At 35.0% G+C, this 15,264-nt stretch overlaps 1 long non-coding RNA gene across 1 annotated transcript; it reads left to right on the top strand.

Moving 5' to 3' along the window:
• Positions 1-2,967: 2,967 nt before the first annotated feature.
• On the top strand, positions 2,968-4,635 carry LOC118487645. The gene is made up of 3 exons (XR_004882371.1): positions 2,968-3,061; positions 4,235-4,475; positions 4,610-4,635. It is a non-coding gene; the product is annotated as an uncharacterized LOC118487645 (long non-coding RNA).
• Positions 4,636-15,264: the final 10,629 nt, after the last annotated feature.

Genomic DNA, 15,264 nt, shown 5'->3' with positions numbered 1-15,264 from the left:
TTATATTTACTTTCGCCCCTCTTAAGGATACAGGGAAAGGATGGGTCTATATAGTGGGGCTTATAGTTTAGAAAATAACATTCTAACTCTTTATGTCCGCCTCCACATAATTGACACCATGTACCATAAGAGTGCCGAAAGTAAAAAAAATCGTCATCACTCATGTTTGTGTCAGAATTTACCAACCGTCGGGATCTTACGTTTCTGTTTTCAGCAATGGAATCTTGGGCACGGGGGCGTGTTGAATGGACACGGCCCCGTGTTCAGCTTACTGTCTGACTTAAAACAGGATTGTCAGTTCCAAAGATTGGGCACGGGGCGTGTTCAGCAGGCACGGCCCGTGCTGAGCTCTGCAGAAGCTGAAAAATTAAGAAAATCCTAAAAAAAATAAAAAGAAAATAAAAAAATGATTAGGCCGTTGATTCCTAACTTTCTTAAAATCCTTGTGTCCCCGGCAACGGCGCCAAAAAACGTGATGCGTGTGGGTGTGTATATGTTTTAGGTATATATTTTAAGCCCTTTTTACACCTTTTTTAGCCAAGTTTTAAATTTATAAAACACGATATTTACTAACACTACACACACATATGGGCAAGTGCACCCATCGTGAACGTAGTATAGTGTTGGTAAGATACCGAGGTCGTCCAAGGACACAAGAGCTTTTAGTACCGGTTTATCCTCAACGTCTAATCAAATCAAAATGTTAGAAAAGATTTTTAAACTAATAAAATAAAACTAACTAAATGCTGAAAAATAAAAATAAAACAGATAGACAAGATTAATCACTTGGATCCGACTCGTGTATAGTGTAACCTTTGATTATTTTCGCACTTTTGCACTTGTTTAAGAGATTATCTTAGTTATTGTAGTAGGCCCCTCTTTTGAAGGTGACGTCACCCTCAACCCAGTAGTTTGAGTCAGCAAGGATACAATCCTAAAGGGTCGGATTATTGAAAGATAATTAATTAAGTTATTAATGCAAATTATGGTAGGCCCCTCTTTTGAAGGTGACGTTACCCTCGACTAAGTAGTCTGAGTCAGCAGGGATACAATCCTAAATAGCCGGGTTATAGTATTAATAGTAGTTAACTTATGAGGGGGTCAAAGAGTTTGGATCCCCGCCATCCAATACCTTTGGGTATTGAAGGAGATCCTACTAAATTTGACCCAGGTCCCTTGCAGGACCTCTAAACGCTGAACAAGGGCAAGACTCTTACCAAATCGTTCCCTTAACCCCCGACCAGGTAGCCAACATACCTCTATATAGACCGTGGAGATATGAATGGTGAAAAACTTTTATTTTATATAGACAGTAATGTCAAGACACCACGGACAAACGATAAGGAAGAATCACCTTCAACATAAGAAACTAGTTATTAAAGTCATTAATACAAAACCAAATAAAAAGTGCAAAAGATTAAAAATAAAAAGTATTACACTAGACACTTGTCTTCACCAAGTGATGTAAGAGACTTAGGCAAACATGGCCTTTGATTTTCAAGAACTCTTACGATCAATCTTGGATCCCGAGATGACTCACACACTCTATGATGGACAATGGATGATGGTGGTGGATGATGGTGTTATAGTGGTGGTGGGTGGTGGGTGAAGTGTGAGAGAGGTGGTGTGCCAAGGGATGAGTTGAAATGGCTCCAAGCACTCCTATTTATAGGCTGAACAGAAGCCTGGACACGGCCCCGTGCCCGCTGGGCACGGCCCGTGGCCGTCTGACACTCTCTCTCTTCATTAATTGTAATTCGCAATTACAATAAATGCGTCTGCAGTACTCTGACCACGCCCCTAGGTCCGCTGGGCACGGCCCCGTGGTGGGAAATAGAAGCTTCTATTAGTTTGTCTTTTATGCTGCTTCTTGGGCACGGCCCCGTGCTCGCTGAGCACGGGCCGTGTTCAGTCTTCTGCCTTCTCTGTTTTGCTTGGGAGGATGCTGTCGAGGGGTCGGGCAATCCACTTTTGTTCCTTTTCTTGTATTTATGTTAGATTTTGCTGTCTTTTTGCTTCTTTTGTTAATTTGAGCTCATTTAATCCTAAAATACAAAAGGAAGACAAAAACACACTTTTTCCAACATTAGTACTAAAAAAGGGTTAGTTTTATGCCATAATTGATATAATTTATATGTTGCATTTTGCGCGTATCAAAAAGGTTGATGTGTAAAACAAATGAGAGAGACACAACTTTTAGTTGTACATTAAGCTTATTTGGTTGTACAGGGACACAACGTTTTGCGTATGTTATGCACATGCTTCTTCAAACCAAGCATAAGACATTAAGGGGTTGTTTGTTTACCTCTTAATGGCTCCATTAAGAGGCAACCTCTGAATCAGTTAGATGTATAGGTGTTTGGTTCACCAAATAACCACCTTTTAGGGGCTGTTTGGCAACATTTGAATCAATAAGTGATGAATGAATAAGAGGTCTGAATGTGCAAGAGGCTCTGAACCAGTAAGTGGTTAACCAGTATAGTGCTGTTTGGTTGCACCTCTGAATGACTGTGTAAAATGACATTTTTACCCCTAATTACACACAACATAATCCACACATCAAACTTTTACAACATCACAACAATGTTTGGTTCTAGCAATCGTAAGTTTCGTCTCTCTTCATTTTAGCTATAAATTGTTTTTAGTTGATTAATATATGTAGTAAGGATTCATCTAATCACGTAAGGGGAAACAAAGTGAACTTTAACGTTACGGTGATCAAACAAAGACATAAGTATAAAAGTTTTCTTTTTCTAAACAGTTAAACGGGTTAACGGGTCAACCTGAACCCGACCGGTTTTAATGAGACTGCAAAACAGATTAGAGGCATACGATAGTTCAGTTCCAGAATACCAAGTAGATGTATTTCACTAATCTGCTATAGTCATATAAGACCTAAAGATAATAAATACATATATTTTTTGCAGATTTTTTTGTTGATATAGGAATCATTGCTAGCATTACGGAAAGCCGCCTTTCCCGAAGAAGAGCTCCACGGTCTAATTTCCGAACAGTGGAAGGAAATGGGCTAGCAAGCAAAAGATCCATCCACTGATTTTCGGTAAAAATCTATTAATATATTTATAATTTTATTTTTAAAATAAAAGTTACCAATGATCTGTATGTATTTTGATCATGTGGAGTTTTGTTATAGGCGCGGTGGATTTATCTCATTGGAGAACTTATTGGATTTCGCGAGGAATTTCCCTGTATGTCATTTGTTTCAACTCATAAAAATATAAAATAGCTTTTGATTTTATTGGTGGGCGTTAGATTACTTTATTTTTATGTAGAAATCATTTCAAGATCTTCTTAGAAAACAAGAAGGTGACAGGTCTATGTGGGAATATCCTTTTGCTGTAGCGGGTGTCAATATTACGTTCATGCTTATTCAGATGTTGGACCTTGAAGCAGGTCTGATAAATGTAAATTCCATATTTAATTAACACAAGAATGTTTAAAACCAAATTTTAAAGAGATTTGTATGTAGGGGTGAGCATTCTCCGAGAACCAATTATGGACCATATGAATGAAGTCGGGTATCGGTCCCAGATGAAATCGGGTCATCCGTCTTCCATCAATACCTGGACCTAAACCGACCCGAACCTGAAATGCATATAATAAAGGAACTAAAATCCAACCTTTTTATATGGCTACGGTTCGGTTTCAGGTAATTTTCGGTTCGGGTATTTTTCCAGTACAACCTATTTTTACTCACCTCTATTTGTTTGTGTTCTTGATTACGATATTAGTGAATTTTGATATGGGTATGTGCTATTTTAATATGAATTTTGAAAATGTTGTTTATCGTCAATTAAATTCAATGATGTTTGCCATCCTATTTACAATAATACAATCAATAATCAAGTTTAAAGATTGACTAATCTGTTCTCACTTCAGGTTCTGAGGGATGGTATTGGAATGAACAAGTAGCTTCAATCTTGGTTCCGGGAGATATTATTTGTATCAAATTCGGTGATATCATTCCTGCTGATGCATATCTTCTAGAAGGTGACCCGTTAAAGATCGACCAATCTGCACTTACTGGTGAATTACTTCCTGGGAATTACTTCCTGTGAACAAGAACCCTTACGATGAGGTGTTTTCCGGTTCAACAGCCCTTTGGTTTAAATTTTGATTACTTTTCTGTGGTGAATGTAAGTGGCAATGAATCTATGATGATAGAAAGGTTTAAGTATACTTTATCTAATATCTATGCCTTGGCATCTGGTAGGCAATGAAGATGTTTTGCATATAATATTTCCGAGCATGATAAGTAGTTTTCGATCGATGGATGGTTGTTGATGCAGGTGAACAAGTCTGTGCAGATTTTTAGGGCTAAACAAGAGCTTGCAGACACGCAAAAGGAACTGGCGACACTAAAAATCGCTCGAAAAAACAGTTTTCGAGCCATAATTTGCAGCAGAATGATGGGCGGTCTTCAACACATGAGACGCAAAAGAATGAAACCCGCGGTCAGCCATTAGCCATTGCCCCAGCCCCCAAATACCTCTGGTCCCAGCCGACCAAGCATCGTTAACTCAACCGCAAGCTTATTCTTGCGTTTTTGGTTTTTATTTTAATAATATTTCTTTTGTCTTGAAATAAGGTGGTAATATCGATGCTTTCTTATTAGAAAGACAGGTTGAGAAGATTAAGTTCAGTGGGTGTACTTGGTGAAACAGATGAACTCTCCCATTCAATGCTCACCGATTCTGCAAGCAAGAGAGCTCAGCTCCCTAAAAAGGTGATATAATGATCTCTAAAATGGGTTGGGTAGGTTGGGTCATGTCACACCCCAACCAATGGCAGAAACATCGGGATGAGACGAAGTGTGAAGATTGCTAGAGACATCATAACGCTATTTGCGACAATATTTAATAAACCGATTTCATTTCATAAAGTAGATTGTCAACATTACAAAAAAATTAAAATACAACAAGTTCAAAGAAGTATATAAAAACATAAGCAAAATTGATACAACGATTAAACCTAAACGTCTATATGTGTATCTAGGCATCAATGCTACTTCATTTCATAGCATCATCATCCTCAACCTGTAACATGTTTAAAATAAAGTTCAATGCAAAAGCAAGGGCGAGTATACAAGTTTAAGCATAAGTATAAGTATAAGTATAAAAGTTTAAAACGAATCCACATGGCAACTTAGTTTATACGAGATCAACCTATCGTGGCATGCAATATTTCTAGTCAACCTCTGTTTACGCAAGAAAGTTTAATTAATTCAACATGACCCAAGTTTAAGGGGGGCGGTGCGTTACTCCTATAGGTATAGGTAAAACGATTTGTAATGGCTAATAATTAGAAAGTTCTAAGGGTAATAAGATAAGTTAGGATTTGAATGCTTAAACGAGCTTGATTGTGAACGAGGTTCGTATGAAAGGAAGGAAATAGGAGCATGGGGCGAACAATTGACACTAAATGAACGCAAGTATACGAATGATATGGGCATTAGATAGATGAAAGTAGCATGTTAAGTATGAAGTCTCGTCATGGATAATCGGACATAATGTGTTTGTGAGTTGCTTAAAGCTTGTATTAGGTCCAAGAGGTCTGTAAAACACTGAATTTCCCATGGCACGTTTTACGAAATTTTGGTAACATGGTGAAAACACTTATATATAGGAAGTACCAGCGGCGTATCCACCATGTTTTGACCATGTTACGTCCGTTTCGTCTTCGGTGTCATGTTACGTTCCGTGTATTACCATACGCAGTAGCACACTCTATGGTTCTCATACGCCTATCACTATAATCCCGTGTGCACCCGTGATTATTTTGATCGTCGCATGATCCGCATAGCTTGTACTAGTTGTGTATGCATCGGGTATACATAAAAAAGTTTAGAATGTGTACGTACAAGAATATAGTATATAAGCAAGTCCATGTTTAAGTATGTGTGGGACCCACGCAAGCGAATCCCTCAGGTTACGCTCGCGTATAGGTACGAATGTATGAATCATGAGTAAGGATGAAAGTATGAGCATAAGTTTAAGTATGAATACGCATGTATGTATGAGCATAAACATAAAATGTGTAAGTAGTATGTGTACAAGCAGAAGCGTAAAACGTATAAGTAGTATGTGTATGAGTACAAGCATAAAACGTATGAACATAGGTGTAGGCATGAAAAATAAATATTGCGTATATAGTGTTCGTTGGGACATCACGGATCTAAGTGTAATAAACATTCAAAAGGTCGGGTACGTAAATACGAATGATATAAATGATGTTATCGTGAGGTATCGACCAAAATGTGTACGATGATATGCATGTATAGTTGTTTAAACGAAACGTTGAGTTTATTGAATCAAATTTAGATTGAGCTTGGTTTGAAAGGTAGAATATAGTTTGCATATGTAAGAGGATATAAAGTACTTATTGGTCATGCATATCGTATTTTGTAATGAATGGAAATGCTACCTTTGTTTTAAAAGAGTTTTCGAAATCCGAAGATGGTCGGTCCCCATGGAGTCTTCTTGCCCACGTGTTTTGAAAAATAGGTGTAGAAAAAGGTAAGTTCGTTTCATCAAAACAAGAAATTTTGGAGTTTTTGTGAATACGTTGATCCTTGGAAAAGGGATTTATCAAAGGTCTTAGTGTTCATTTTAAAGGGTTTTGACAAATGGTTCGTTGATGTTGGAAATATTCTTTGGTAAAACGATCTCATAATATCTATAAGATCCTATAGGTAATTGAGAAAGGTTGGTTTGGTTTCAATTAAGAATGGAAGTCTCTAGTATGACGATATAATGTGAGCAAGTTTTAGTGATTAAGTCGAATACGAAGTTCATGGGCAAGAGTTTCATTGGGCCGATTAAATTGATAGGTAGCATTTCGTAAGGTTTTGAAGTTTGCGTAATAAAATGTTTTAAGACATGATTAAGAATCTCGTGTATATGAATTGAGTACGTTTTGACAAATCAATGTATTTTGAAATTGGTATGAGTGGGTATTTTGAATAATGATAAACAATTTGGGTATAAAATATGATCGAGTTTGCATAATAAGATATTTTGAAGAGACGTTTTGGTAACGCTCACCTAGGTAAGGGAATCACCCCTAACTCGTTGGTGAGGTCATTTTTAAGAAAAGGGGAGTGGAGTTAATCGTCAAGGTAAGGAAATCACTCCAATCTCGATGATACCTCTCCACTAGTTGTTACAAGGAATATGAATTTAAATTATATGAAAATCATGCATATATAAATGTATCGAAAAGGTTCGATATGTTGTGCGTGTGAAAAGAGAAATCAAAGGTAAACTCGAGGTTGAAAGATTGCATCGTATAAAATGAACAATAGAAACACATGTTTGACCAAAGTTTGGAGTGTTCCAAAACGGAACTTTGACTAACCAAAGTGTCGAAAAGTCTTTTGAATTTGAGGGGCATGCTTTGGCCTAATAGGTAAAATACTCTCGCCGACAAGTCGGTTAACGGTATTTACCTTTCCGGTTACTACATGTCCCAAATCAATCGAAATTTCGAGACTTGGCGGGATTTATGAAAAAAAAATGCCAAGGAGTGGAACTAGTCGACAAGGTGCGGGTTTCACCCCTAACTTGACGATTTCGTATCCTAAGTGTGGTTGGTACTCGTCGGGTCAAAATTTAATTTCGACGTGTTGACGAGGGTCCACTAGAATTTGAAATTTGAATTTCTCCATCAAGGTGAGGATTTCACTCCTAACTTGGTGGTGAATTCCGTGTAAAAAGAAAGGTAGAAGGATTGAGAGTCATTCACCAAATTGTGGGTTTCACGCCTATTTTGGTGGACTCGTCTCGTTTGTGCAATATGTGTGTTGTCGGATTTAGAATAGTCGAGTAAAACGCGTGAGGAAAAGTGTATATTAAAGATTAAACAAACAAGTATAACATGTCAAGAATATCACAATAAAAGTGAAATGATGAAACGAATATTAATGCATAAAAAGTATGTCAAGAACACACATAAAGGATAAGACGATGAAACAGGTATTAACACATAATAAAAATAAGTATAGCATGTTAAGTGTTAACGCATAAGTGACACATATGCTTACAAGATCAAGAGAATAAATAAAAGCAAATAAGATAGCATGCAAGTAGTTTTTTAGTAAAACGTACGAATAAGGCTCTAGAACTATAGACTAGGTTAAAGCATTCCTACTTTTCCTAATTCCCTATAGTTATGGCTCTGATACCAATCTGTCACACCCCAACCAATGGCGGAAACATCGGGATGAGACGAAGTGTGAAGATTGCTAGAGACATCATAACGCTATTTGCGACAATATTTAATAAACCGATTTCATTTCATAAAGTAGATTGTCAACATTACAAAAAAATTAAAATACAACAAGTTCAAAGAAGTATATAAAAACATAAGCAAAATTGATACAACGATTAAACCTAAACGTCTATATGTGTATCTAGGCATCAACGCTACTTCATTTCATAGCATCATCATCCTCAACCTGTAACATGTTTAAAATAAAGTTCAATGCAAAAGCAAGGGCGAGTATACAAGTTTAAGCATAAGTATAAGTATAAGTATAAAAGTTTAAAACGAATCCACATGGCAACTTAGTTTATACGAGATCAACCTATCGTGGCATGCAATATTTCTAGTCAACCTCTGTTTACGCAAGAAAGTTTAATTAATTCAACATGACCCAAGTTTAAGGGGGGCGGTGCGTTACTCCTATAGCGCTATACATGTCGAAGGGAGGCTCGTGAGAGCTAATGACTAAAACATATCACATAAGTATGGTCCACGTAAGCATCAAGTATCATAACATAGTATTCATGTATAAGGATTGTTTTGTGCATTGCATAAAGAATAAGTTTAAGTGTAGTTTAATAGTAAAACATGTTACACCCCAAAAAGTGGTAAACATAAAAAGGGGGTTGCGAGTATACTCACAAATTTGCATATGCTTTCCGATTATCCAATGTGACGAAGTTGATGGGGTTAGAAAGTTGAATGTGTAGGGTTAAAGTTCTAGTATGCTTAGAGTCGAGATTCGGTATTTAAAACAACATAAAAGTAAGATATGAGAATAGCATGTGAAAATAATCATCTTCAACACTTAACCCTTGTATGACACTTAGTAACCACAAGGGTTATGATAATGTTTTCATGAGTTGAACACCCATAAGAATCACAATAAGGTTTAGGTCTTAAGTGATGTTCTACTACTTTAACATATAAACACAAGTTCAACATCAAAGGTTCGAATGAGTGTATATATATACTTAGGTTAGGTACTACATATTATTTAGTCCAATAATTCAAGTAGGAGGTAGAAGATTAGGATCTTCATTTAGGCACCTCGTATTATCATAGATGTCATGTATGGGGTAGGAAGGACATGCTTCCATTTAGGAACCCCTTGAATGTTCACCACTTCACTTGGTGTAACAACAACCAAGGAGGGTCACGAACTAGGATTTGCACAATAACATAAACAATCTAACTATAGAGAAATCATCAAATCATGTGAGGATTGTATGTAGGACAACCCAAGTCGTTCCATAATCACTCATGTATCAAAGGCTATGTTTGACATGATTTGTGGGTTGAAACCCTAAACAAAACACCAAGTTTATGAGGTTTAATCCTCTGATTTTAAATGTCTCAACCTTGTTTTTAAGCTTAACCAACCATGGGATAAGTTGTAAGCATTAGGACATAGGTATGAGATGTGTTGAACACAAGTTACATAGGTTTAAACAAGTTTTTGATGAACATAAAAACAAACAGAAAGTTTATGGACGATTTCGGGGCATTTCCAGGTCTGATTTCTCCAAGGAGAAGTCTAGGAATCGAACCCCATGATTATCCAAGTAATTAGGAAAAAGAATCAAGTGATTTCGTTAAGAAATGAGTGAGTTATGCTCATTTTCGTGAAGGGGTGTCAATCTGCTCGAACCCTTGCTTTCAGCTACGGTTTGGAGGATGTTTTGAGAGTTTTTAGTGTTGCAAAAGTGGTAGGGAGGCTGGTTATAAGTGGTATTTATAGGTGGGAAGGATTAGGGTTTCAATGGGTTGGGCTTTGGAAGTGTTTAGAAGGGGTTACACATTGAAACTAGCCCACAAAGCCCAACTATATGGGGCTGAATTTTGCTGAATTGGGGCTGCCATATTTCTTTATTTTTTTATTCTTTTAAAACATTATAATGAGTAATTTTGTTAATTAAGTTGTGTAATAATATGCAACAATGTTTCCCCTAACTTGTAACAAGGTGAAATATGAAATAAAACATGATTTAACTAGGTAAAAAGTGTAATGTACAAGTATGTAACATGTTTGTAAGTGACAAGTATATGTCACATATTAGATGATTAACCGTTGTATAAATAAGCATATTATTAAGGGTTTTTAGGTAACAATTTGAGGACAAGCATGGACATGCATCGTGAATAAGTATCGTATAAGTATGAATTACAAATAAGGATTCGATGTACAATGAATTCCAACGTATGAACATGTATGAATATGTAGATGGCGAATTTAAAGAAATACGAATTTTATTTATGATCCAAGTCTCGGATTTTACAACGAAAAGACGACTACAATAATACAAGATTTCCAAAAATAGCATTACAAGGCGAGCTTTCTAATTATGGAAAGTATGAAAAAGCAGGGCGTTACAGGTCAGTAATGAGTTAAAACGGGTAGTGCAGGTTAGGTCAAAACCATTTATAATCATAATGGGTTCGGGTCAAAATGCACAGCGCACCAAATGTGTTGCGCCTTGAAATTCAAAAAAGAACAATCATAACTGTTAGTTTTTTTTTAAATTTAACCGTCGACTTTTTTTTTGTTGCAAAAGGTATGCATTTTTTTTTTAAAAAGCTAACTACTCGTGTTATAAAAATCAAGAATGAAAGTAAAAACTTTTCAACCTTATTATTTGCATTATGTAGGGGAGATCGGATCTAATCTTCTTACTGTACGAGGGAAGTTCGGGTCTTGATTTCATGTTTGAGCTTGATCAGTGCAACAGTGGAAACGTAATTGATGCATCTTGGTATTATTATCTTGACATTTACAAATAATTTGTCTTTATTTTAATTCTTCAATGTGTTTAAATATACCTTGTTATGCAGTCATTTTCTACAATTGGAACTCTTGATTATATGGCACATGAAGTGCTCCTAAAAATGATATGGAATTGAGTGTGACTAGTGGTCACTTGGGGTAATCATGTATGAAATGCTTATTGGTTATTCCCCGTTTAGTTAAGATTATCCAAAAATGACGTGTCGCAAGATCATATCTTGAAGGACCGAAGGTTTCAAAAGAGACCAGAGATGTGTTATATATGCATTTTGTAAGTACAACAGTGGAAAATGGAAGAAGTGTACAATGAAACGTTCTCAACTGAAGAGAAAAGGACCAGGTTTCTCAGTTTCTGAGATGGTGGCTTCAGTTTCTCAAAAGGAGTATCCGGAAGCTCGATTTTAGCCCGAATGGGGTGTGTACGATTGTTCAAGTTATCGATTTTAAGAACTCGCATGGACCGTTTAAGTGGGTGCTTCGTAAAACTACCAATCAGGCATGGATTCATGTGAAAAATGTTTCTGGTCGAATTTTGTTAAATGATTTCGATCATATATTGGTTTTTTCATGTGAGAATTTCATTAGAAGTTAAAGATACAATTTTTTTATTGATTTATGTAATCTTTTAATCAAATTATAAAAGTTTTGATGTCAGATTCTTGTGAAATTTGGCAGAGTTGCATACTTCCGCCATCAAAAGTCTCGAGTGGTCTACATACTGTCTTTAACATTGTTTTATAAAGATATGTAACTAAACGCAAACAATTTAAATGATATATTATAATCTGTTTTTTAGTATTTGATTTCGATCGTTATTAAACATACACGTGTGTTCACACGGGTCTTACAACTAGTTAGTATAACTATAAAATGGCTATGTCGGTGGGGGGCTATTTTTATATTTTTTTCCTTTTTTTTTTTTTGTCTTTTCCTACCAACATTTGAGTTTTCTTTTTTTTTTTCTTTTTTTCTTAATTTAGGTTTTCGGCCTTTATGCTTTGTGTGTTGTTTCTTAAATACCAACTTCTTTTGCAATTTACAGTTTTCGTCAACGTTTAAACTTTACGCTTTTACCCCTTGCACAATTTTTTTCTTCCTTTTTTGTGGTTTTGTTTTTTTACTTATAACCTTTAATTTTCAGCATTGACTCTTACAACCTCTTAACTTTCTAAATACTTTTTAATCAACTTTTACGTCTTTATTTTTATTTACGTGACAACCTTTTTACTTTGTAAATACTTTTCTAATCGAGTTTCCCACTTGATGTAAGACATGTGTCGACATACTTTTGTATCGGATCAAAAATTGGATCGCCCCACCGCGAAGCGCGGGTGTAACACCCTAGTTTGTATATATTATAGACCTATAGTAATGGTTCGTGAGAATATTTATTAGATATATAAATCATTTTTGGACCACTAAACAAATAAACAAAAATCCGAATAAATGATAAATATTTACTTGGGGTTTATATCTCGTATTTAGTCATTCAAATATAAATACCCTAGGTTTTAATTACCAAAAACCTTACATGTAAAACTAGATAATCTTTAAGTTATCAATATTTCTATGATTATTCTTTAGTTGTTTTCCTTCATAGACCAATCACACTTGAGATAATCTTTTAAGTATTAATACTTTAGTGGTTATTACCAAAAGTTGGTTATTTATCATTTCTATAACCATAGTTGATTTCCTAATACTCAACCACGTGGGGATACACTGCAACGATTTTCAATACTTTGAAGGTTATTACCCAGCACGTAGGCTGTAAACGAATCGAATGTTCAGTGAACCGTTCGAGGAAGTACGTTTACGTTCATTCATTTAATAAACAAATGGACATGAACAATAAATTTCGTTTGATTAGTTAAATGAACGAACATGAACAAAGTACGTAATTGTGCTTGATTTTTTATTGTTGATAAGGACGATGAATAGTGTCTTTACTTTTATAATAATATATAGATTTTTATTATTTTTTATTTAATATATTATAATAGTTATTATTATATTTACTTTTAATAACATATTGTTAACTTTTTTTTCCTTTTTTTAAAACCATATATTTCCTTTACCATTTTTTAATAATTCTTTTTTTCTTTTTTTAGAACATACATTAATTTATCGATTAATTTGATACTTCTTTAATAATTTACGTTTATAACTTTTTTTCTAAAAACTTAAGTAAGTAGTTGTGCTTGATTTTTTTCCTGACATTCCGTTATAAGTTTTGTTAAAAACGAAATTGTACTTAAAATAAAATATTTATTTGGTATCATAAAACGATACGATGATAAACTAAACCGTTCTAATGGTTTAGCTTTCCAAACAACATACTTTATTTTTAAATCACGTTTTCTTTATATTATCATTTTCTCGGTTTCGCCGCAATGCGCGACGTAAAAAAAACTAGTAATACGTTTAAACTACAAAACCAAATGTTCTTCTCTATTATCTTTATAACTACAAATCAAAATCTATATAAAATAGATAATTAGTATGTGTGATATGTGTAGGAGGCATGTATGTAGGTACATAATTATTTGAAAGGGTACGCTCGTGTTGTAGTTAAATGGATGTAAACAAATTGTTGGCGTTTTCTCTACGGAGATGTGTGTTTGAATATGTTGAGATTATGGGTTTGCTAACCATATTATTAGCGAGTGTGTTTGGAAGTGCAGGTATATGAACGTCGGTCTTTCGAAGAGACTATACCGTATTGGAATGATTGAAAATGTTGAAAGGATAATCGATTGAAGTAACTTACGCAGATAGAATGTGTTATGGACATTTTAGATTATACAATATTTTATATTTGATTGTCACCACTTACTAACGGGTTGGTTGAATGTGGTGATCGCAGGATTTCACCGATTTTATTTCTCATCATCGAAGACAAGCAAGTGTAAATTGAGCTAAGGAGCAAGGATTGTACGGAACGGATGATCACATAGTTGTCATTTATATCTTTATTGATACGATGAACAAAGATTAATGTTGTAGTTCTTTTAGAGAAAACATATGTCATTTTATAAATGAACTTTCAAGTATGTCAAATCATTTGTAAAGAAAGAAATTTTACGGTTCGTATTCTTCTGCTGCGTCTTTTCGGTTAAAACGTGTTAGGGTTTAACAAAAAAGCACAACACGGAAGGTGGTTGGCGGCAACGGTAGGTCGATAGAGGAGGATGGATTGAAGAGGAGAGGTTTAGTCTGAAGCCTGGATAAAAAGAAGTAAGGTAAAGGCAGATGGAATGTGCACTTGTACACCACTATACAACCCATTAAAGCACATAAAAGCCACAAAGCATGATGTCCAACACATGATGCCTAACTATGTTACAAAATTATAGTATATAATGCGTTTAAACTACAAAACCAAATGTTCTTCTCTATTATCTTTTGAATTTTAACATAAAATATATAATATGTTTAATTTATGACATAAAATAAAACTTCTTTAAAAACTATAAAAATATAACCAAGACTCATATACTAAACATAAACCTAATCTGTATCATGTTCCCCTGTCATTTTAGCATAAAACTAGTGTTATACCACAACCGTGCGTTGCGGCGGAAAATCACGGGTCAAGACTTCACATGTCTAGTAGTAATTTTGGTTACGAGAGTGGTGTACATCAGAAAAACCATCTATTATCCCGACCATGGTGGCCGGAACTACATACAAACATTGTATCATTAATGCATTTGTTAAGTTAAGTTGCAACAAAGTCATAATAGTTAAATCAATTTATAATTGTTTTTTTAATCTTTAGTTTATAAAGATTTTCTTTTAAAAAGAAAAAGGAAGATTGAATGGGACTCGCACTTTCATCAATGAGCTCATCCGTTAACCAAATATTTTTGCTCTTCCTTCGGCAAGGATGAATCCGAACAATGCCAACATTTGTTGTTTCACCCATCCTTCACCACCCTTATGGCATCTATAATCATCCATAGCCCCCACATTATAGCTAGATGCTATAACAGTAACATGCAAAGCTTCTTAGCACATATTACACAAACAAAATCATAAGCATAACAAAAAGAAAAGTAATGAAAATATTATTCCAAAGCCATACTTCATACTGGATACACCCTGAATAATTCTCATATGTTTTGTAAGTCTTCTCTCAAAAAGTATTTCTATGTAGATTGTACTTCTAATTTATTTATCCTATAATTATGTAA

The sequence above is a fragment of the Helianthus annuus genome, chromosome 15 (assembly GCF_002127325.2).
Source record: "Helianthus annuus cultivar XRQ/B chromosome 15, HanXRQr2.0-SUNRISE, whole genome shotgun sequence".
Lineage (NCBI taxonomy): Eukaryota > Viridiplantae > Streptophyta > Magnoliopsida > Asterales > Asteraceae > Helianthus > Helianthus annuus.
This window is presented reverse-complemented; position numbering and strand designations above follow the sequence as displayed.